The sequence below is a fragment of the Canis lupus genome, chromosome 32, assembly GCF_011100685.1.
Source record: "Canis lupus familiaris isolate Mischka breed German Shepherd chromosome 32, alternate assembly UU_Cfam_GSD_1.0, whole genome shotgun sequence".
Classification (NCBI taxonomy): domain Eukaryota; kingdom Metazoa; phylum Chordata; class Mammalia; order Carnivora; family Canidae; genus Canis; species Canis lupus.
Window position 1 is genome coordinate 19,910,320 of NC_049253.1, and position 25,331 is coordinate 19,935,650.

General features: G+C 33.2%; 1 protein-coding gene across 23 annotated transcripts in view; it reads left to right on the forward strand.

Moving 5' to 3' along the window:
- The window catches only part of STPG2 (sperm tail PG-rich repeat containing 2), a 531,806-nt gene that overhangs the window by 421,547 nt on the left and 84,928 nt on the right, over positions 1-25,331 (forward strand). Inside the window, exons 13-14 of one of the 23 annotated variants that reach the window (XR_005382812.1) lie at positions 6,297-6,349; positions 9,197-9,446. The exons of 19 other annotated variants lie outside the window; for them this stretch is intronic. The gene's annotated coding sequence lies outside the window, so the exon portion shown is untranslated. Of the gene's footprint in view, positions 1-6,283; positions 6,350-9,196; positions 9,447-25,331 lie in introns of all 23 variants that reach the window. 3 more of the 23 variants (XR_005382817.1, XR_005382811.1, XR_005382821.1) reach the window with 3 other exon arrangements.

Sequence of the window (25,331 nt, forward strand, 5' to 3'; positions counted from 1 at the left end):
TGGTCCTTCTTAAACTGTCTAGTAGCTAAGTAGAAGAATATCATAAATTTCATTTATTGATAGATACACAATATCTATTTCTAGTCTATCAGGTAATCTTTATAGCTTGTTCTGCGTTAGTGATCACATTAATTATGTATATATTGATCATATTAGATAATAATTATAGCTTATACTGTATAAATTACACTTGTGTATCTCCTAGGGATTCTAATAGGTTATCTTCTAAAAATGAATGAGTGAATATTGTCTTGTGACTTTATTGCAAACTAGATATAGGTAATGAGTATCTTCATTTGACGGCTGCTAAACACTTACACAATTCTTATATTATTTTATGGGGTAATAATTTGTTATGTGTAACAGTATTATTTTGACTTTAGTTATTCACGTAGCTTGTTATACCCCAGTGAACTAAATACCCATTGAAGAGTTAAAATGCTTACTAGAGTGATAAAAGTCACTAATATACAGTCAATCCAAACTTTCTTTCACTATATCTATGTGCTCAATCTAACAGATTGGACATTTATAATAGATGGTAAATAAAGCATTCATATATAATACTAAGTTTTGATCGCTGCATATGTATAAATCTACAATGGTTATGTGGAATGGTGGCTTCAATAAAAAACTTGGTAAGTTATAAGATATAATTGGTTTTTTAATTAGACAGTTTACCCCAATTAGTCTGGAAAATTGTGTAAATCTGATTAAATGAGAGAAAATCAAGCTCCATTATTGAAGACCAAAGCACAAGCTTAATGACTATAGATCTCTAGTGTGGTACACTTGAAAGCACAGACAAAAAGTGATCTATACAAGTAAACAGATGAGCTAAAGTAAATTAAAAGTTTGTTTCTTTTATGAAGGCAGCAGCAGTTAAGTCCCAACTTCCTTCTTAGGAGATGAAAGCCCATAATTTTGAGTTTTCCCAGAAATAGTCAACTTTAGTCCTTTCTTAAACTTGTAATTACTTTAAAATGGAATTTAAATAAAAGTGGAACTTATAAAATGAAGTAATAAATTTAGCAGCACAAAAATCTTTCAAAGAAAAGAGAAAGAATAAAAACTTTATTTACCCTCAAACTCCTATTTGGACATACTTCGAATCCTAGGATTCAATCTTTTCTAAAGTGTTAGGATTGATCCTTTTTTACCCTAATTATCGTATTTTACTTTGGATTTTCAAGAGCCATATATTAGCACCTAAAAGAAAACATGTATTAGTTGATATTGTTTCCTTCTGTTTTCCTAAATACAATAGTTAGTAAAGATAGTTAATGTTTTAACGCACATAAGTAGTGTTTTGTATTTTATGAGCATGTATACATGTGTATATATTTATGTATGTAACATGTAACTCTTGAATATCTTAGTATATACTTTACTATAAATAGGAAAGCAATGTCCGGCACATTCAAATACCATTTAATAGCCATAACTAACAATCACTACTATCAACTTATTAAAAATGCATGAAAGTTCTTTGCAGAAGTAGATAACTTTTGTCTAGAGGACAAGTGCAATGTAAAGATCATATAGTAATTATTTATCGTAGATGTTTTCTCATTTTCTCACCTAATCCTGAGTTCTTGGCTAAAATAGATTCATATTTTATTTCTTTCATAACACAGGTAACTGTTCATTTGATGCTAATGAATAAGAAACTTCTAAATCCTTAAATCTTAACAACTTCTGTTTCTATGTTAATTTCTTAGGAACCTAGTACTTAAGTAGTTAAGCACTTAATATAGGTTAGTTCCATATATGTATTGCTGTAGGAAAAAGAGCTGCTTTCATTATTAGAATTTCTGGTTAAGTAAATACTTACTAGAAACTCTTGCTTTGTTTGTTTCTTTGTTTTAACCTTTGGAGAAAATTAGAGGAAATTGGCTTTCTATTACTTGGGGAAACTGGAAGTTGAGATATGGATACACAGATGAGGATGTGGTTTTTCTGATGGTGAATTTGATTCACATTTTAGAAGAGTCTGAGATTTGGCTTATAAAAAATACTTTTGTGGGAGTGAGATTTAGGCTAGTCTTTTTCTTTCAGGTTTTTATCTTGGCAGACAGGGTCACTAAACAACTTTGAGCCAAAGAGAATAGAAACTAAGGAAATGCCTTGCCAAGGTACACTGAATCTGTTGCCCGCCCCCCCCCCCCACCCCCATACAGTCATCTTGCTTGCTTTAAATTCTTTTTCTTTGACAAGCTAACTTGAAGGGTTAATCTAATTAACAGGAGATATGATATATCCAGGATATTTTTTTGCCAACCTTAATTCTAATGATCTACTACAAAATTGAAAAATATCTATAGTTGTACACATATCTTTTTTGATGACTTTTAACATCTTTTGCATTATGATTTTGAATATTCGTAATTACTGCTGAGTTCAGATATCATAGACTATTTTTTCTGAAACAAGATATTGTAGTTAGGCACTTCACAATTGGTATTGAGAGAAAACTTGCCAGATTAGTGTGAAAATATATAAAAATATCATTAAGCAAAAATTTTTAAATACTTTGAAGACTTTTTAAGATCTAAAAAATAGCAATGTTTGCTTTGAATTTTTAATAGGAAATTTCACAAGCTTTTTGGCCGTGTAATTCTTTATTCTTAGAGATTAGTAATTATGGTCCTAAACTGAAGTTCCATGAAATACCATGTGATAGGCAAAATAATGGCCCCTCCTAAGTGTCCATATCCTAATCTCCCCAAATTGTGAATGTTACCTTACATGGAAAAATAATTAAAGTTGAAGATATTGAGGTGGAGAGATTACTCTGCATTATCGGGGGGGGGGGGGTCCAAATTAATCACTTGGCTTTTTAAAAACAGAAAATCTTTCCCAAATTTGGTCAGATATAGAGATATGAAGAGGAAAAAGAATTTTAACATTAGCGACTTTGAAGATGGAGGAAGGGGTCCGTGAGCCAAGGGATACAGGCAGTCTCTAGGAGCTAGAGAATACAAGGGAATAGATTTTCTCATAGAGCCTCCAGGAATGAACACATCCAAGCTGACACCTTATTTTTAGCCCATTGAGACCTATGTTGGACTTTGAACCTATAAGAACTATGAGACATATTGTGTTGCTTACAGCAACTAAATTTGTAGTAATTTGGGAATGATGGTTTAATACTAACTTCTTTGATTTATGAAAAAAAAAAGGATGTCTAGTAATGTTAGAGATGTTTGACAAGCTCAAAAAATATTTATGGATCTTCTTCTTCAACTTATGATAGAATTAATCCCAATAAACCCATCGTAAGTTGAAAATATTATGTCAAAAATTCATTTAATACACCTAACCTACTGAATATCATAGCTTAGCCTAGCCTTAGCCTAGGCTTTAAATGTGCTTGAAACATTTTTAGTAGCTTACAATTGTGTAAAATCATCTAACACAAAGCCTATTTTATAATAAAGTGTTGAATATCTCATGTAGTTTATTGAATACTATACGGAAAGTGAAAAACAGAGTAGTTGTAAGTGCCTTGGTTGTTTACCCTTATGATCATCGTTTGGCTGACTGGGAGCTGTGGTTCACTGCTACTGCCCAGCATCACAAGAGAATATCATACCATACATATCACTAGCCCAGGAAATGAGCAAAATTCAAAATTCAAAGTATAGTTTGTATACTTTGGAATTTATATTACTTTTGTGCCATCACAAAGCTGGGAAGTCATAAGTTGAACCATTATAATTTAGGGAGCTTCTTTCTGTACTTATATAGGGTAGGTAAAATTTTTTCTTTATTCTGTTTGGGATAGAGCTGAGTATTAGGTTGACTTAAAAAAATTAACAGGAGAAAAACATACAAATTTTATTTAATGTTTTTTACAGGTACATGGGAGCCCTCACAGAAAAATTAAGACCCAAAGAGCAGTTAGATCTAGGTGTTTATATATAACATGGAGTAGTAATTGTGGAAAAGTCATTAAAATATATGGGGAGACTAAAAGAAGATAGGGGTTATTTTAACAAATTTTGGGCAGTTTTCTCTTGACCTTAACTCCCCATTTTTGATGATAAGAATGTTCTTTTTCTTCAGGTAGGGCATCTTTCACATGCGAACTTTATATCCTGCTTTAGGAAGAAGAGAGGAGATGAGTGTTCTCCTATATGTTGCTTTCCAAGCATCTTTCGCTCAAAATACTACTTTTGCAGGTGTTGTTGGGATGGCTTGTTCTGCTACGTTTCACTTGTTAGGGTTAATACTAAAACACAGTTGCCTTAGCTCATAATGATATACAATTTTCACCAAGCTATGTTGCTGGTAGATGAAGAAAATAATAATGAATCTGTATGGGCATAGGGAATATTGAGTACCTTTTAAAAATTGTTTATCTAAGTTTTGAATATCATTAAGTTTTAAATTGCTTTGTCTTTTCTGTAGAGTGTGTAAAAAAATCAATTAATTGAAAGCTCAGAACTTTTAGTTTTGTTTGATTTAAATCTTTTTCTTATAATTACATTTTTAAAATAGTTATGGTGCTGTTAATAAATCCGTCATAAGGTCTTGTTTCTGTCATGTAGCTTTCATAACTAGCACTCTGACTTTTTCTTCCTTTCCTCCTCTGATTTCCTACATCTTGATTTAAAGCTGTCTCATGTTTTATTTGATGTCAGGCATCTGATAGAATTACCAGTATTGGTCTAATGATTACTTGTGTAGTTTGGATGAATGAATATGGTATTGAGTTGTAGAGAATATTTTGAAAATTATATTAGCTATTGTTTGTATTTCCAAATACATAGAATAATTTGTATTTTATCAAAAGAATTTTTATATAATATGTATGGGTTTGCTCCAAATACAAAAGCAATTTTCCATAGAAATTAGGAAGAAGTATAGATGTATAAGCAATTCAAAAACTCAAAGTAAAGAAGGAAATTAAAACTCACCCACATAGAAGACTGAGATTTCACATTGTATTTAGGCTTAGCAAATGTCTGAGGCATGTTTACTGAATCACTGCAGAGGTGAGCTAACAAACTGGACTTTCATTTTAAGACTACAAATGACTCTGAGGATTTTAATATTGTTAAAGGCAAATATGTCACTCTAAGTGGGATAAAACTTGTTAAAAGCTCATTAAATTCATTTAAAAAATTAATTTTAAATTTATTTATGTATGACTTTGACCAATAATAGTTCAAATTTAGAACAATTACTTATCTTTAACACTAACCATGTTTTCCCATTTGCCACATTGATTTAAAACCTGTTTCTCAAAACTTTGACATCCATATACACTAGAAATGAATGGAAGTTTGGATTCTGTTTTGGAATTGAGCCAAAATATGCTTTAACTTCTGATCTCAAACTTTGGAAGACAGAGTGGGCAAATATTTATTTAAAATAAAGAAATTATTTTGAACATCATTGAACTTACCTGTGACAAGTAGTCATAGGATCATGCAGGCTTCCAAAGCAAACTGTCATTAGTACATCCATGACATTTACCTTCATGTTCATATCCAAAGATTCATTTCCAAATAGAGATAAACATATAAGATATAATTTAGAATTAATATTGTGAAATTCTGGCTTGTATTAAAAGGTATTGGAAATTGTTCTCAGATGAGATGTTTGACCATGATATAATAGCTATTGCATGTAAAACAAAACAAAACAAAACACCATTGCCAAGCTACTGATTGAAAAAAAGTCTTATCCAACCAAGAACAATAGGAATGACTAACAAACATTGGTTACAAGTAGAGAAAATAGTTTGATGGAAACTATGGAAGAAGTAACCAAATGGCTGTGTGTTAAGAATGCAGGTATTTGGAGGCTCCTGAGGGGCTCAGTTGGTTAAGTATTCAACTCTTGATTTTGGCGCAGGTCATGATCACAGGGTTGTGAGATCAAGCCCCATATGGAGCTCTACACTAGGTGTGGAGGCTGCTTAGGATTCTCTCTCTCCCTCTGGCCTTTTCCTCCCACCCCTCATCCCCATGTGCACACATTCTCTCTCTTAAAAACAAACAAAAAAAAGATGTGCAGGTATTTTTTATATGATACACCCTCTACAATCCTTCTGCCACTAGATTCCAGTGTCAAACTGAAAATGTACCTGCAATGAAAACTAAAAAGAGGACAAATGATTGCACAAAAAAAGAAGTAAATGCAAATGTATTAGGAATAAAATATATAATTGAAGTCAACACTCTGACAATAAACTTAAAATGTTTAGGAAGCATTTTATTCAAAACAGTGCACAAGCATCAGCTTAAGGGGTTATTTGCTTAATTTGCCTTACCACTGTGAAGCAGATGTCAAAAACAGGAGTTGAGAAAGATGGACACGTTGGCCAGTTAGTAATCAGGTAAGAACTTAATGACATCATCATATGTATACTTGTAGAATAAGCCAAAGGATACTTCCTCTTTCACCAGCTTCAAGTGAAAGCTATCATTTATTATTTTATATATGTACAGTAACAAAACACAGCTGGTATTATCAAGGAGTTATTGTCTCTGTACTATTATGTCAAATTTTTAATAAATAATACTAATAATGTTGGTAATAAAATTATAAAATAGTTAAGTTTATTTTAATTACATTTCAAATATATTAAACTACTATAGATGTACATTTTATATCATTGATACCTGATTTTGGCTTCAGCTGTAATTTTAATGTCATAATTTTTTAACCTTTTATCTTTAAATATTTCTGTATTTACACTAAAGTTACAATAGTACAGATATTCTTTTATATGTACAAAGTCATACATCATGCCTCCTCTTAGCCCTTAAAATTATAGTGTGAATTTCCAAAGCATAAGGATATTATTTATAGAATCTAGTATAGCTATCAAATTTAGAAATTTGATTAATACAAATTAAGAAATTAGATAATAACTTTATCTAGTTAGAAACCCATATCTTATTTTTGTCTGTTATCCCAATTATATCCTTTGTCACATTTTTGGGAGATACAGAATCCAATCCAGAATCATGTTTGACATTTAGTTGTTATGTATGTATTTTCTTTAATCTGGAATAGGCTTTGTGTTTCATGATGGTTGATATTTTTGAAGTAGTTGAGGAACTTCCTTCACTTTGGTCTTTTCTAGTGATTCCTTATAATTAGGAGCAGATTATGCATTTATAATTGAAATGCTACATATGTAATAACTGTGATACCCTGAAAAGTACACATATTACATAAGTAGCATTCCAATTATAAATGCAGTTTTATCCATTGTCTTTACCATATACATACTGTTTCTTTTTTGTAATTAATAATTTATAAGGAGGTACTTTGAAACTATGTAAATAATTTGTTTTTTATCATCCTTTCTTTTCTTGTATTTAGCATCAGTTGATGGGTTCTACTTTATTAATTAATAGAATATAAATATTTGTTGAGATTACGTGTACTCACACCAGGGAATGACAGTGTATTTGACATGGTATGGATTTTATCATATGACAACTTGGGTACAAATATACATAGCCACTCTAAAATATACTGTAAGGTTCTAATGTAAAGTGACAGTTATTCCTTGCTAAGAAAATGTAAGAAAGGCTTAGGTTGAGTTAGGAAGTAATCTGTATTCTGCTTTAATCTAGAGTCTTCTTTTTTGTATGTCACTTTGTTCTTATTTCTGTGCCTTTCTTCCTTGGTGTTGGTATCCCTTATATCAGGATCCTTATTCTATTTGCAAGAAATTCTCAGTCCCTGCTAATGCAATTGCTCAAAGGTCACTTTAAGTACAGTCTTTATAAATTGATTTCTACAGTCTTTGCTTCCTTTGCTCCAAAATGCCCTGCAAAATGCTTTCTGCCTATGTTAGTTGTTAACCTCAAGAATGACTTTTGTGTATTTGTTTGGCCCTGCAGCTCCTTCTCTTGCCTGAGAAATCTGTGTCTGCCCTTGTGTCTTTTCTGCCATCTTATTTCTCTTTCTGATGCTGAGGTTAAGGTGATGTTTTATATTCTATTCCCTTTGGCAAGATGAGTCAGGTTTTGGGTGTCTAAGTTGAAATGTGATCCTGCTGTATTTGCAGTACCATGACAACAGAAGAATCTCAGGAGTAATCATCTTTACAGAGTTTTATTGTCACTGTTTTATGTACCACATCAGATGATGAAAAGATAGAAATGATAGCCACTCTGTTCATCTCATTTGACAAGTTCTGAAAACTTGTGTTATTTATCATAATTCCAAATATCAAGTGCTTCATTTATTTTGACTCCCCAGCCCCCTACCCTTCCGATAGCTGACTAGGGAATTACAAATCAGGAGGCCATCCTTCTAAGATTAGTTTTCTCAATGAATAACTTTACCCAGTTTATATAATTTGGTTTTTATACTGGCACGAACCTAATAAAGTATGAGTATATTTTTAAAAAAGGGAAATTAATGCACTCTATTGATGTATAGATCTTTTCTGTTTGGTTCTTTTATTCAGTAACCTTTGATTCAATAGAGTGTGAACATTAAGAAAATACATACATATTTTTTCAGTCTCTGTCTTAAACTTCTATTCTTTTAGTTTTACAAAATAAATAAATAAATAAATAAATAAATAAATAAATAAATAAATAACTGTAGAGACAAGAAGAGACTTGTAATTTTATTCCAAAAGTGAGAGAAAAATGATTATAGTGTTTTCATAGTTAGTTTGTTTCTCAAATAGGGCTAGATGTCTTTCTATTTTAGTTTAATGCAGTAAAATATTCAAGTTAGTGTTCTGGCTTACTACAGACTTGGTATTTTGTTGAGGGAACTGCATAAAAATATGTAGATTGTGTGAATTCAGGTGTGTGATGTTTTCAACAGCCTACAAATCATAAAATGCAATTTTCTCCTTTTAGTGCCAAGTTCATGATACTAAATGGCTTAGAAAATTGTATTAGGTAATTTTCTCTAGTGCATTTGATGCAAATTGCACTAATATTGTGAAGTGCCTTTGTTTAACACATTTTCTTATAAGTTAGATAAATTAAAATTTCTGAAGGATGGAATTGGATCAAGATGATTATGATTAGGGAGATGGCTTATTCCTCTCCAGTAACATTAAATATGGTTAATTCCATGCATTACTGATGTGAACCTAAGTAACTTCACCATTTACTCTAATGACCACTTTCTTGCTTATCTTTTAGTAGATGAAGAGTGCTTTGTCTAATAGTTGTGCAATAAAATCTCTGTATTTCTGCAGATGTATGCAGGAGATGTTACCAGTTGCCATAAATATATTTTAATCACTCAAATTAGCTCTTTTTTGGAGATACCTAAGAATGACTCTGCTCATTTAGAGGTTTTAAAAAATCATACTGGAATCTGAAGCAAGATAAGACTCTCTCGTGCTTTATAATGCTCAGGAAAAGGATATGTGTTATGTTAAAAAATATGGAACCATAAAGACCTTTGTGGAATGAAAAATAGACACAGCTGATGGAGTGACACAAGTAGGTAATAATGACTTACCCAGAGCAAGAGTTTGTGTTTGTTGTCTCCCATCTTTAATGTTAGGTTTCTGTCTCACTCACCCATTTCTAAGAGACTATTTTCTTATGCTGCTCCTAATCTGTCCTGTATTACTGTTTTGGGATAAGAAATTAAATACAGACCTTAGAACTGTTAGGAAGTGGTGAGTTGAGGTTGAACTTGAATATATGAACTGTCTCATACCACAGAGTTCTCAATTACCTTAGCCTTAAAGTTGGGATAATGAGATGGAGCCAGTACTGAGAAAAACAGTGTATTATGGTCATCAGGCTTGGTTTGCAGATGCTATTAAATGGCCTAGCTCAAAGAGAAAATCATCCAGATTCAAGAGAGGGAGTCTGTGCCACAGTTATCAGAAGGGTCTGCTATTGATCAGGGCAACTTGGGGATTAACAAAATAGTCTTATAAAGATGAGGAGATTCAAGAGAGGTAGAGGGATTTTCTAAAGATATCACAGAACTTGAGCAACAGATTAAATTTGAAGCTAGTTATCTGATACCCAGTCCAACATTCTTTCATATATACCCAGAGTCCTTTTTATCAAAAATAAAAGTAAATACTGAGGATTTGTAATTAAAGAGGTGATCTAGCAATGGTGTTTAAATAAAAGAAGTCCTAGAATGAATGAATAATTTGAGTAGTTTACAACCTACATTCATGAAACAATATAGCATATCTCAGTGTCACATGAAGAAATTTAGTAATCTTTGGTTATGATGAAAAAGGGATAACTTGGGTAAATCACTGTGTCTACATTAGTCTGGTGATTGTTTTCTTTGGTGATTATTTTCCTAAGCATTTGCAGCAATATATTATTTTGTAACAAAAAATGAAATGCCAGGATACCCTAATACAAGACAAAGTAGTAAAAAACAAAAACAATTTCATTTTCTGCCATGATTTGGAATGTTTCCAACGAAACGACTCATTTAGGATTTAGTCACTTATCTCACAGATCCTTGCTATTAACATTCATGTCATAAAGAAAGAAAATAAGCCATTAACTGCTTCCACAATGGAGAAAATTAGAGACGTACTTGAAAACTATAAAGAGGAGCATTGTCACCTACTTCTATAATAATGGAGGTAGATTATTCAGAAAAAGGCTCCATGGAAAAGAGCCTTATGATTGCAAGTTATTACTCTAATGGAAAGTGATTAAGAGTTAAGAGTATCAGTCTGGCTTGATTTGCTTTAAAACATTACTCATAGCATGGCTTGACCTTTTTCAAGACTCAGGGTCCAGATATTAGTTATAGTGAATAAAATGATTTCACTTTCAGGGAGAGCAACTGCTAGCATGCTTTTGAGAACTTGAAAAAAGTGTGTTCTCCTATTTGCTCCAATGTTAGTATTAATATCTGAAACTCAATATATTTCATTTTTTCTTCTTTACATTACATTTGTCTCCCAAAAGAAACAATATTTCTTCATATGGTTTTCATGGATTTTTAAGGTTTTAAATTCTAAAAATATTCCAAATATTAGCAAATATAAATTTAAGATATAAAATTTATTTTATAGGGTTACTTCTTTTAAAGTAGCAGAAAAATAACATTTTGATAACTTAAGAATTGGTTTTTCCTTTGATATGATACCCAGTCACAGAAAGACAAAAAGGCAGGAAGTAAAAATCAGAGCTGGCCAAAACTGAACAAGGAAGGGACAGAAGTAAACACCAGTTGACTAGGAAAATTATTGTCCCATCATTTTCTAGACCCATCATGATTTTTTTTTGACCCATCATGATTTTAATTACTAATGTATTTCCTTATATTATAAATATTTTTTAGTTCTTACTCTATACAAGAACTAATCTAAGTGCTTCTCATATATTTATTTACTTCTTATAATAACTGTATGTGGTAAGTGCTTTTACTACGGGTATTTTACAGATAAAGAAACTGAAACCAATAGAGGTGAAGTAATTTGCCCCAGTTTACACTAATATGTCTGAGCTATGCAAATAGAATGGAATCCGCATTAGTCTTGATTTGAATACTGGCTATACAATATGTTTCTTTTATGTATATGGACTAAGTTTAGATTCTCTTTCTTGTAGTCCCATTACATTCTTCATACCAGTAGGGCTTGTAGACAGCCCCCAAATCTTTTTGACATACAGTAACCTAATTTATATATTTATTGTGTTCTATTTGTATTCCTTAAAAACATGTCTTCATATTTATCTCCATTGAATTTAACATTGTTTATATCCTCTCATCACCCTAGTTATTAAGAGATACTAGGAATCTAGATAATATCATACAACATTGATTAGGCCTTTAAGCTTTTAGTCATCTCTTAAATGCATTTACTGGGCACAGTAAGAATTACCTCAATTTCTGATTGGTGGTGAAAGTGTCCATAAGCAAGTAACTATGAGGGACCCACCAAGCCTTTCTTTTTTTTTTTTTTTTTTAAGATTTTTTATTTATTCATTCATGAGGGAAAGAGAGAGAGAGAGACAGAATGAGAGAAAGAGAGAGAGGCAGAGACACAGCCAGAGGGAGAAGCAGGCTCCATGCAGGGAGCCCAAAGTGGGACTGATCCCAGGTCTCCAGGATCAGGCCCTGGGCTGAAGGTGGCACTAAACCGCTGAGCCACCCAGGCTGCCCCCGACCAAACCTTTCTAACAGCTTGAATGCTTCCCTGAACTAACTTACATACTTGACATCTGTCAAAGACAGCTAGAAAAAGTTTTCTGGTAATAATGTATTAGTTTATTTAGGTATGTGAGTAGGAGCTCCTCATTTTGAAATTATAATTTACATATTAATAACTATAGTCACACAGCTATTAATGAGAGAGCAGAGACCAGAATTTAGATCTCCTATGGAGATATTCAGTAGAGATTGAAATTTGTTTTTTTCTAAGGCAAACTGAAAAAATCAATAGTAGATGTTGATCAAAACTAATTATGAAATTACATTCTAAGAAGAAACTATAAGTAAAAAATTCTCAGAAATGGCAGTGTTGCATTTAGTTGTGTGGACAGTCTGAGCAAATTGAAAGCCCTGTTACACAGATATAGCTCAGCACCACTGATTCTATTTAAAAATAGCTTCATTCACTACCTTTATTCTATAATCATAGAACATTTAGACTTTTATTAATTTTAAAGTGAACTGACTTCCCTTTTAAAAATCATTAGAGACACGTTCTCCACATTCGTTACAGTGAGTAGCATTGACAACATAGACAATTACAATTATTAGTGATATAATGTTTCATATGTGATGGTAAACAAATATAGAACTAGCATAAGATTTTCTTAAACTAGGCTATTTCATATTATACGCCACTCTCCTTTGTAAACTTTTTTCCTTTTAGTTTATTTATAATAATTTTATTAGCTTTTTTGGTTCATTTTGTTCTTAATATATTTTATTTTTTAAAGAAGTTTTAGGTTCAGATCACTATTGGGCAGAAGGTACAGAGATTTCCTGTATATTTATCTATCCCCACACATGAATAGCCTCCCCTATTATCAACATGCCCAGAAGAGTGGCACATTTGTTACCAAGGATGAGCCTGCATTGACACAACATGATGGCCCAAAGTCCATAGTTTACATTGCAGTATACTCTTGTACAATGGTGTTATAAATTCTATAGTTTTGGATAAGTTTTTAAGTACAAGGATCCACAATTTTTTTAAAAAAAAAAGGTTTTATTTACTTATTAGAGAGCGCGAGAGAGCTCAAGTAGGCAGAGTAGCAGGCAGAGGGAGAGGGAGAAGCAGGCTCCCCACTGGGCAGAGAACCCAACGTGGGGCTCGATCGATCCCAGGACCTTGGGATCATGATCTGAGCCAAAGGTAGACATTTAACTGACTAAGCCACCTTGGGATCCACCATTATAATATAATAAATAGTTTCACTGCCCTGAAAATCCTCTGTGCTCCACTATTCATTTCTCTCTTGTTTCTAATCCCTGGCATCCACTGATTGTTTTATTGTCTCCATAGTTTTACCTTTCCTAGAATGTCATATGGTTGGAATCATACAGTATGTAGCCTTTTCAAATTGGCTTCTTCCACATATTAATATGCATTGAAATTTTCTATATTTTTTCATGTATTAATAGATCATTTCTTAAGTGTTGAATGATATATCATTGTTTGTATACCAGTTTATTCATCTCTTCACTTCTACTGAAGAACATCTTGGTTGCTCTGTGTCCTTCTTTTGCTTCACATATGCCAGTGGTTTTATTTATAAGATTAAACTTTTCATGTATCATTATTCTTTTTCTTTATTTATATCCTAGGCATATGATATCATTCCCTGACTAGATGATAAACATTAAATATACCATTCTTTTGTCTTTTTTTAACATCCTACAAAACAAAACATTTATTAAAAACCTCATCAACAGATTAGAAAACATAATAAGCATTTAGACCTGAGTAGTACTTCATAGTTTAAAAATACTTTTATGTACATCTTTCAGGCTAATCAACACAGCAACCCTATGTGACAGGGTATAATTTTATAATTTTATTGAGAAGGAAATAGAGGTTCATATAGGTTATACAATTTGTTCAAAGCCAGGAATACACTGTATTAGTTTTCAAGGGCTGCCATAATACATTGCCACATACTTGATGGTTTAAAACAACAGAAATTGTTTCACAGTTCTAGAGACCAAAACTCTGAAATCAAGGTGTCAGCAGGGCCTTCCTTTTTCTGAGAACTATAGATCAGAATCCTTTCATGCCTCTTCTAGCTTCTGGTAGCTCCGAGAAGCATGACTCCAATCTCTGCCTCCATCTTCATACAACCCTTTAGTTTTCAACATGGACTTCTCTTGTAAGGGCATTTATCATTGGATTTAGGACTCACCCTAATCCAAGATGATCTCATCTCAATACTCTGAACTTAATTATATCAGGAAAGATCTTTTTCCCAAATAAGGTCACATTCACAGATTATTTTGGAGGGGATAGGGAGCACAATTCAACTTCCTACATCCATATATACTAATAAGATACATACTAGGACTTAAGCCAGGTATTCACACTCCAAATTCAAGGTCACCTTTATTTCCAGACCTCAAAAGCTATTTATGAAAAAATAAATCAGGCTATTTTAAAGTGACCTTAATTCATTTAGATATAGTGAAATTAAATTTGAACGAGTCATAAAAATTACATTGCCATTCTCAACTATTCTTTAGGTTTTACTAGGCCTAGGCATTTATAATATATAAAATAATATATTAGCTCATATAATTCTTATAACAGTAGTATCATGTATATCTTTTTCTAACTTTATAAAGACATAACTTAGCTAGGCTAACTAATATGCTAGGACCACAAGTTGGTAAACAGAGTGATAAACTGTTCTGGTCTGTTCACTACAAAAGTCATTCCTAATACCATATCAGAATTCATCTTATTTCAGTTCATATATTGAGTACAGTCATATGTTAGATGTCTAATAAGCTCACAAATCCAGCTTTTCCAGAGTTATAATTCTCTTTAACCTATCTCAATGTCTTCTAGTGGTCCTAGCTCACCTTTCTTCCCTCCATCCTCCTGTTTTCTACACTCCATCCATACAAGCTCTTTGTCAGTTTCTTAAAACACATTATGCTCCCTCTTGAGACAGGCCCTTTTCAATATGTTTATTCATCAACCTGACTCTCTTGTATGCTATTTCTAGTAAAACTAGAGTTTTTTCAGAATATGACAATAGAAATAGAATACTATATTAGTTACGTCATTCAACATTATAGTGATGGACATATTACAACTACAGTAAAATCTCACAATAAAAAAGACACATTTTAAATTGAACTACTTTTTATAAGCTGGCATAGTAGGGAAATTTTAATACATGATACATTTTCAATAAAATTGTCAATATGTACAGCACAGTCTCAGATATTATAAATTTAAAAAGAATGATGAAATTATATCTAACATATCTTGCATTTCTTTTAATACCATCAAATTTGTCAACTTTTTTTCCTACTTAGAAACAAAAACTGTCTTCAAATTCTAAGCAAGTGCATACATCATTTTCTTTTGTAAAAGTTTTACTACTATCATCCCCATCAATCACTTAGAAACTTGTTGATTCTACTCACTAACCATTTCTCTAATTTGTCTGCTTCTATTCATTCTCAGTATCAATACCTTATCCATAATCATCAACTCCATGTAAACCGTATAAACTCTCAGGCTTTAGTCTTTCTCCCCATCCCTGACCCCCAATCTGCATTCCACACTGCAGACAGAGTACTTTCTATAGTGAAAATTTAATTATATATTTCTACTGATTTAAAAACACTCAAGAGTTTCTCATCTTTCTCAGGATAAAATGCAGACCCTTATGGTATGCATGACCAGGCCTTTGTTGATCTCCCTAGCCTCTTTTCCGACCTCATTTTTAGTTTGGATGTATTGAACTGCTTTCATTTGCAAAAATATACCATGTAATTGATTATATTGATCAAGCTAACCTTGGTGTCTTTCACTTGAATAACATTTTTCCCCATTTCAGCTTTATCTGATTCCTCAAATTTGGATTATGTGTCTATTCTGTATGTTCCTATATCATTATAAACTCATATACTTTGTCTCTTGTACCACTTCTCACTCCGAAGTATAACTGTCTGTAGGATTTGCTTGATGAAATCAGGAAATCTTTCATGTTCATCAGTTTATTTCCAGCATATAGCACAATTACTGGCACATAGTAGGCATTATTTAATGAATGAGTGGTTATAATCGCATAGGGTTTTTTTAGTGACACCTACTTAATTTTAAATGTATTTTAAGAATTAATAAATGAATTTTTAAAGTTGTGGTTTTTTTTTTTTAGAATCAGTAAATGCAAATAATTAGACCCACCTTGTTTATCAGGTTGAAACATGAATCTTTTTTTTTTTAATTCCACTTTTTTCTTTTTCTATACTGCAAAGTAGAGGAATAGTCAAAAGAAAAATCACCTTTCTACTTCCAACTGGTTATATTATTGAGTAAACTGCACATCACCTGCAGATATAGTTATAATCTATTATTTTTTAAAAATGTCTTCTAATCTTTTTCTGTCATCTTATTTACCTAGATAATACAATACCCTTTACAATGGATTTTTTCAAAGAAGGACATTGTTAAGAACCAATATACCCTTATTGGTAATATTTGTCTACCTACTAATATAATTGGTTATATTTTTTCTATTACTAGCAAATGGTCTTTGGAAATATAGATAAATTAGAGTGCTCAATTAGTTTTGCCATTAGTATTCATTATTTTATATACTATTACATATCCTTTTAATTTTCCCTTTCTCAACTAAATATATCCTTTAATCTTTTACGATAGAGTGCCTCATTTTCCTTGTAAGTATAATAGTTTCTTATTGCTTTCTGGTTCTTTATTTTTTTTTTCATATAGCCTCCTAAAGATGATTAGACTAAGATGACTACTATAGCACTATAGTTAAGATAAAAAGATATTATTGATTCATAAATTGAAGTATTATAATATGTGTGTCCTATTTCTGGCCTCTTTTAATATGGTTTAATACCTCATTCCATTTTTATTGCCTCTAGGTAGTGAACAAATGTCTTCATTGAATTGCACAAAGAGATACATAAATCTTATTCCTGAGAAAATTACATTTAGTTCAGAGCTCATCAATGTGTATGAGTAATTTGAATTTATTTTTTAACTGTGCTTTGCCTTTACATATTTTAAGTGGATTTTATCAACCTTTGTGTTTCTTAATTACCTTATATTGTTAGGTCATTTGGAATTCAACCAATTGCCTTAATCTCAAGAAAATTAAAATAAATTTTTCTGTAAATTTTAAAACTTCACCTTCTTTTCCAGATCATTAACAAAAGTATTGAACAGAGACACAGCTCTGGATCCAAGACTAACCCTGCTAATTAACCTTTTTGCTTCCTGAGGGTTTAGAACTTATTTCCACTCAATTTCTACCACTTAACTTGTTTTTAATGGCTTAGGTCCATCCCCAGGGGGGTAGAGGGCTCTGAGCAAATCATTTTGCAATCTCATTGCTTAACATTTTTATTCTTATGATATCCTGTGAAAGTTAACATCAAGGACATCCTTAAAGTGTAAAGCTCTGGGAGCTAAGAAGAAGGCTATTGTTAATTTGTAGCAAATCCATTCCCAAATCCTCTTCCAGCTCTTTTTATACCTCTCAGATTTTAGAATTCATAGAGAATCACCAGTGGGAGGGGGGGTATTATTAAAAATGTGGATTCCTGGGATCCCTGGGTGGCGCAGAGGTTTAGCGCCTGCCTTTGGCCCAGGGCGCGATCCTGGAGACCCGGGATCGAATCCCACGTCGGGCTCCCGGTGCATGGAGCCTGCTTCTCCCTCTGCCTGTGTCTCTGCCTCTCTCTCTCTCTCTCTCTCTCTCTCTCTGTGACTATAATAAATAAATAAAAATTAAAAAAAAATGTGGATTCCTATGACTCCCTTTGGATCTGCTGAATCAGAATCTGGCATTGGTTTGGGTGACTCACCCTCTTAAGGAGAAAGCCTGATGAATCCCAGTTCTCTGTGTTTTCCTTCTCAAAGTCTTATCCAAAGACTAGAAGAACCAGCATCACCTGGGAATTTGTTAGAACTGCAGAATCAGGGCACCTGGGTGGCTCACTCAGTTGAATGGCTGACTGTTGATTTTGGCTTGGGTTATAATCTCTATGATCTCTGATTGAGATCAAGCCCAGCATCAGACTCCACACTTGTCCTCCTCCTCCTCCTTCTGTCCTCTCCCCGCTAACAAGTGCTCTAAATAAATAAATAAATAAATAAATAAATAAATAAATAAAACCTTTAAAGAGAAAGAAAGAAAAAAGACAGACAGACAGACAAGCAGAACTTTTTCCAGGACACTGAATCTGAATCTGAATTTTTTTTTTTTTTTAGTATAGTTGACACAGAATATTACATTAGTTTCTGGTGTACAACATAGTGATTGAACAAGTTTGTACATTATGCTATGTTCACTGCAAATATAGCTACCATCTGTCCCCATGCATCCCTATTAATTTATCAGTGATTATATTCCTTATGCTGTGCCTTTTATTCCTGTGAGTTGTTCATTCCGTAACTGGAAGCCTACAGCTCCTACTCTCTTTTACCCATTTTGTCCAACCCCACCCATCCTTCTCCCATCTGGCATCCCATCTCCCATCTATAGTTTGTTTCCTATATTTATAGGTCTAACTTATTTCATTCAGCATAAAACCCTTTGGGTCCATCCATGTTGTCTCAGATGGCAAAATCTCATGTTTTTTTTTTTGTTTGTTTGTTTGTTTTTGGCAGCATAATATTCCGTTGTGTATGCAACATTTTCCTTATTCATTTGTCTATTGATAGACACTTAATTTGCTTCCATGTCTTGGCTATTGTAAATAATGCTGCAATAAACGCAGAGTTGCATATTGCTTTTTGAATTAGTGTTTTTGTTCAAATCTGAACTTTTAATAATATTCTTAGTTGTTGTCTGCCCATTAGAATTTGAGAAGCACTCTAGAGACCACACTTTGAGAAACAATGCAATATGAGAAAACAATTGCATCATTTATAGTACCAGCTGTAGATTTCATTTCCTTCTCAATCTCCTTCTCTCTAGCATGTATCAGTTTACCTAGATGTAGACCTTGCAATATCTATGATGATTCTGTTTTTTGTTTCTGTTTTTGTTTTACTGGATTCTAAACTATATGCTCTGTAAATGGTTCTTGCCCAAATATGCTAAGACATTATGTTTAACTTCTCATTATAAATTTTAGAAAGATTTAAGTAAAGATTAGGCACTATGTCTTCTTTAACCTCGTGTGTTAAAAAATAATTATTCATTATTGTTGTGAAAGATGGGAAAGAAGACTTTATTGAAGAGGAACTGCTGTGGTAGGGTTTTACAACAGGGGAGAAAGAGTGAGCTTAGTTACAAATAGAACAAGGACAAGTAGAGATTTATAGCTAAGGAAAAGAATATGGGTCAGTGGATGGAAAATGACTAGGAGGAAACATGGTTAGGGGAATTTTTTTCTAGACCAATTCAGTAAGATTATTGCTGAAGGCAGGCTGCAGAAGTAAGATATTGAGGGTGGTGAATGAGAAATTTGATCAGCTATCCAGAGTGATAATATACCAAGGTAGGGTATTTAACTAAATTGACTCAGCAGCTTTCCTGCTAACATTGAATTTAGGGCTAAGAACAGAGCCCAAGGTTGGGGCCAGGTCAAAAAAATGACTCAGAGGAGACTTTTTCAAGTTTGGCCAAGGAAGGGGTCTTTAAAAGATGTACATGTGTTTTATAGCCTTTAATATGTTGGAGAATTTTAAAAGCCATACTAATTTCCTGTTTTCATAATACTCTGGCTTCTTGGAAAGTCTCTGGTCTTCATATTTTGTATAAATATTTTTAGAGGGAGGCCTGGGTGGCTCAGTGGTTGAGCGTCTGCCTTCAGCTTTGGTCATGATCCCAGGGTCCTGGGATCGAGTCCCACATCGGGCTCCCGTGGGGAGCCTGCTTCTCCCTCTGCCTGTGTCTCTGCCTCTCTGTGTCTCTCATGAATAAATAAACAAATATATAAAAAATAAATATTTTTAGAACAGTTTAAGTTATTTTTGGTTTGTTTTTGTTTTTAGTACAGCTTAGTTTTAACTTCTTTGTGGGAAAACCCAGATTAATAGTATTTTTTATAATTAACAGATTTTAAGTTGAAATTATGATTCCACAATATATAAGACAACCATTTTCCCCTCTGTAAAAATAATGTATGTACATAAGTGTTTTTAATCATGTACTATACATTTTAGTTAGTAAATTTATTAGCAATTCCTACTTATATTGTGTAGTTTATTACCATCTCATAAGTACTTTTGGGGAAGAAATATTTTACTTTACCTTTGGTAGTCCTTTTCGCTGGTCTAAGAATTAAGTTGACATGAGACATTAACAGGAGAAAATTAACCTGTACACAGGGAGTCCACATAAATAAGAGATTCTAAAGATAGTTGGACAAAATGAGGTATATTGTTATCCTGAACTAAGGAGGAATGGGAAGTAGGCTGGGATTTCAAAAGAAAGGAGGGTAATTCACAGGTAGGTAAAAATGAAAAAGTGTGGGGATCCCTGGGTGGCGCAGCGGTTTAGCGCCTGCCTTTGGCCCAGGGCGTGATCCTGGAGACCTGGGATCGGGTCCCACGTTGGGCTCCCGGTGCATGGAGCCTGCTTCTCCCTCTGCCTATGTCTCTGCCTCTCTCTCTCTCTCTGTGTGTGACTATGATAAATAAATAAAAAACTTAAAAAAAAATAAAAAAATGAAAAAGTGTAAATGTTTGGTAAACAAATGTTTGCTGGGCCATACAGAAACAATGGAACATAGGAATTTTAACAGACTTTGCTAAATTCCTCCTTGTATACTAGAGCTAGTTTATATTGTGCTATACTTATCTATGGTAATATCTCCCTTTCTGGAACAGCTAATTTTTTCAGGCAGCTAGTGGGAATGTCAAAGGTTTTTCCTGAGTCTTCTGTTTCTTAAAAAATAATCAGCCTAAAATAATCCACATGCAAACTAAGAGACACATTCTGGGGTGGCAAATTTTGCTTCGCTGTAGTACCAATGCAAATAAATATGTGGATTTTGACTTAACAACAAAAGCTTAAGTGGAAGCCTACACTTAACTAGAAATGTGATGATATGAAAAATTATTAAATATTTTTAAAAAGTGAATTTATATTTAATAAATACCATAATTAGACTTGTAAATGAAAAAAATAATAAAATTAAGCAGGATAAGGTTTTTGATAATTTACAAGTTACCCTGAGGATTTTTGAGTACAGAGTCATTCTGTGTTCAATAGCTTTTTTTTTTTTTTTTTAATTTTATTTATTTATGATAGTCACACAGAGAGAGAGAGAGAGAGGCAGAGACACAGGCAGAGGGAGAAGCAGGCTCCATGCACCGGGAGCCTGACGTGGGATTCGATCCTGGGTCTCCAGGATCGTGCCCTGGGCCAAAGGCAGGCGCCAAACCGCTGTGCCACCCAGGGATCCTCAATAGCTTTTTATAAACATCAAAATGATACTAAATCATAATTTGGAGGATACATATCAAGGGATTAGAATTTTACTAAGTAGTTAATCACTAAAATCCAAAAACCATATGGAGTTATAAGTAGTTGGAAGGAGAGACTCAAGCCTGAGAAAATTTTAAAAGCTGATGAGAAGGGTGGAAAGAAGCATGGAAGCCAAGAGTAAAGAGGGATTTTGGGGAGAGAGGAGAAATATCATTAATTATCATTAAATTGTTTGCTCTGTACTAGGTAATGTACCTTCTTTTTTATAACTGAAAATTTTCAGCAAAAACTGCATTGCTGCCTCTTAAATGCTTTATAGAGAAGATTTGTATTTTGGAGATGTGAAGATGTGTTGAGTTTTAAGATATATATTTGTAAGTCCACGGACGTTTCTTAGTTAGATATTCTTCCTTCCATAACCTCATGTGGATTTTGCCCAGTTAAAGTTTTAAAAATATGGCTATAAAATTCAGTTCTCCTTTAACCTGAACAGTATATCTATTATTTTTATATTGCTACTTTGCAAAAATACTACTATATTTTTGCTATATTCTTTTATTTTGTTGAGTGAAAATCATCATGAAATGATGATTTGAAAGGGATAATGAGGGATCCCTGGGTGGCGCAGCGGTTTGGCGCCTGCCTTTGGCCCAGGGCGCGATCCTGGAGACCTGGGATCGAATCCCATGTCGGGCTCCCGGTGCATGGAGCCTGCTTCTCCCTCTGCCTATGTCTCTGCCTCTCTCTCTCTCTCTCTCACTGCGTGCCTATCATAAATAAATAAAAAAATAAATAAAAAAAATGAAAGGGAAAATGAGGTTCATCAAATATAATATCGGCCTAGCTCAAGATCCCCTTTACTGATAGCGTGTACTTCACCCTCTGTTTAATTCCTGATATTTCACTGGATGGCTCTACTTGCTACAGACTGTTTCTATTCACTCTTCAATTTTTCTCAGTCTCTGCGGTGGTTTATATGGCTGCTGTGTTTATGTTGTCCTTTGTATGTCTGCAGATAATTCTAGCATTCTTGTCCTTTTAAAAATTAATCTATTTATTCTTTTTTTCAATCTGTGGATCCTATAATAAAGCACAATAATATGTAGATATGATCTGAAAAGCTCTACTATTCAGTGGTACTGTTTATCTGAATCTGAGTTGTTATGCTTTTGATGGATATCTCTCTAGATTCCATTAACTTTGAGATCACACATTCTGAGATCCTGACTTGTAATTCACTGAAACTGTATCTTTGTAATTTTATATGCATAGAGTTCTGTTTGTCAGTTTATTTTCTGATGAAGTATGTTTGCCTAGTTAAATTTGTTAGGAAGTTACTTTACAAATATGTTTAATTTTAAGTTAAACTTCCTGTGACCTCTTGAACAGAATGCTTTTTAAATCAATTTTGTTATGATTGGGGAAAAAAGACTTTTTAGTTTTTGTCTCTTTTGGAAGTGTTTTTTACAAACTAATATGTAGACAGTAGATCACATGTGTCAAGGGCATTGTTAATCATGTAAAGAATCAAGTCTTACCAGGATATACTGATATCAACCATCAATCTTCTCAGCATGTCTAGTGAGCCTATACATAATCTGGCTCCTACTAAGTTTTAGACTACTCTCCTTTTCACTTACTGCTTCAGCCACAATGACTCTGGAATGGCTTTCTTCTAGCTATTACTGATCCCCTGTATGCTTATCCTAGGAGCTTTGCAGATTGACTCCTTTGTCTTTCTTTTTTTTTAATTTACCTATTTTTTCTCCATTCCTTACCCCTCCCATTTTACAGAGACATAATTAACATAAAACACTCTGTGAGTAAAAGGTGTACAATGTATTGATTTGATACATTTATCTATTGCAAAATGATTACCGCCATAGCATTAGCTAATACCTCCATCATGCCACATAATTACCATTTCTTTTATGCAGTGAAAACATTTAAGATCTATTCTCTTAGCAACTTTCAACTATATAATATAGTATTATTGTAATTACTCTGCTATATATTAGATACCTAGAACTTACTCAACTTACAACTAGAAGACTGTATTTTTTTTATCAATGTCTTCCATCCCCCGCCTCCTGGTAACCACCATTCTAGTCTCTGTTTCTTGGAGTTCAGCTGTTATAGATTCCATATATAAGAGTATCCTACAGTATTTATCTTTCTCAATTTGTCTTATTTCACGTAACATTAGGCCCTCAAAGTCCAGCTTTGTTATCATGAATGGCAGCATGCCCTTCCTTCTCATGGCTGAATAATAATATTCCATCTTGTATGAATACCACATCTTCTTTATCCTTTCATCCACTGATGGTTATGTAGGTTGTTTCCATGTCTTAGCTATTGTAAATAATGCTGCTATGAACATGGGGGTATAGATATCTCATCCACATAGTATTTTTTTTTCCTTTTTGTATATTCCCAGAAGTGAAATTGCTGGATCATATGGTAGTTCTATTTTTAATTTTTTGAGGAATCTCCATACTGTTCCATAGTGACTGTGCCAATTAATAATTCCACCAACTGTATATAAGGGCTCTCTTTTCTCAACAACCATACAAATATTTTTACCTCTTGTCTTTTTGATGATAGCCATTCTAACCAATGTGAAATACTATCTCACTATGGTTTTGATTTGTGTTTCCCTAATGATTTTGAGGCCTTTCATGTACATGCTGGTCACATATATATTGTCTTTGGAAAAAATGCCTATTCAGATCCTTTGCCCATTTTTTAATCAAAACATTTTTTCTATCCAATTGTATGAATTCTTTATATTTTGAATATTAATCCTTTATCAAATATATGATATGAGTGGTGCCTGGGTGGCTTAATTGGTTAAGCATCTGCCTTCAGCTCTCGTCATGAGTTCAGGGTCCTGGGATTAAGCCCTGCTTTGGGTCTCCCTGCTCAGTAAAGAGTCTGCTTCTCTCTCTGCCTCTCCTCATCCCCACACCTGCTTGTACTCTCTGTCTCTCAAATAAGTAAATAAAATCTTTAAATATATATATATACATATATAGAAATATATATACATATAATATATAAAATGAAAATATTTTCTCCCACTTTGTAGGTTGCCTTTTCATTTTGTTGATGGCTGTGCAGAACATTTTAGTTTGCTGTAGTTTCACTTACTTATTTGTGCTTTTCTTGTCTTTGCCTTTGGTGTCAAAAGCAAAAACTAATTACCAAGACCAGTGTCATGGAGCTTATCTCTTATGTTTTCTTTTAGAAATTTGATGGCTTCAGCTCTTTTTAAAGACTATAATCCATATTGAGTTGAATTTTGTGTATGGTGTAAGATGGGGCCCAGTTTCTATCTTTTGCATGTGGCTTCCCAGATGATACCCACACCATTTATTGAATAAACTATCCTTTTTTCATTGTCTATTATTGGTTCCTTTGTTGGAAATTAATTGAACATATATCCATGGATTTATTTCTGGATACTCCTTGGTGTTTCATTGCTCTATGTGTCCATTTTTATGCCAGTACCATACTGTTTTGATCACTATAGCTTTGTAATATAGATTAAAGTAAAAAAGCATAATGCCTCCAGCTTTATTCTTTATTAAGATTGCTTTGGCTGTTTGAGATCTTTTGTGGTCTCATACAAAAAGGTCTGGATGTCTGTTTCCTTCCCCAGGTTAGGGAATATTTTTAGCCATTACTTCTCTGAATAAGCTTTCTGTCCCTTTTTCTTTCTTTTCTCCTTCTGGTACCCCTATCATGCATATAATG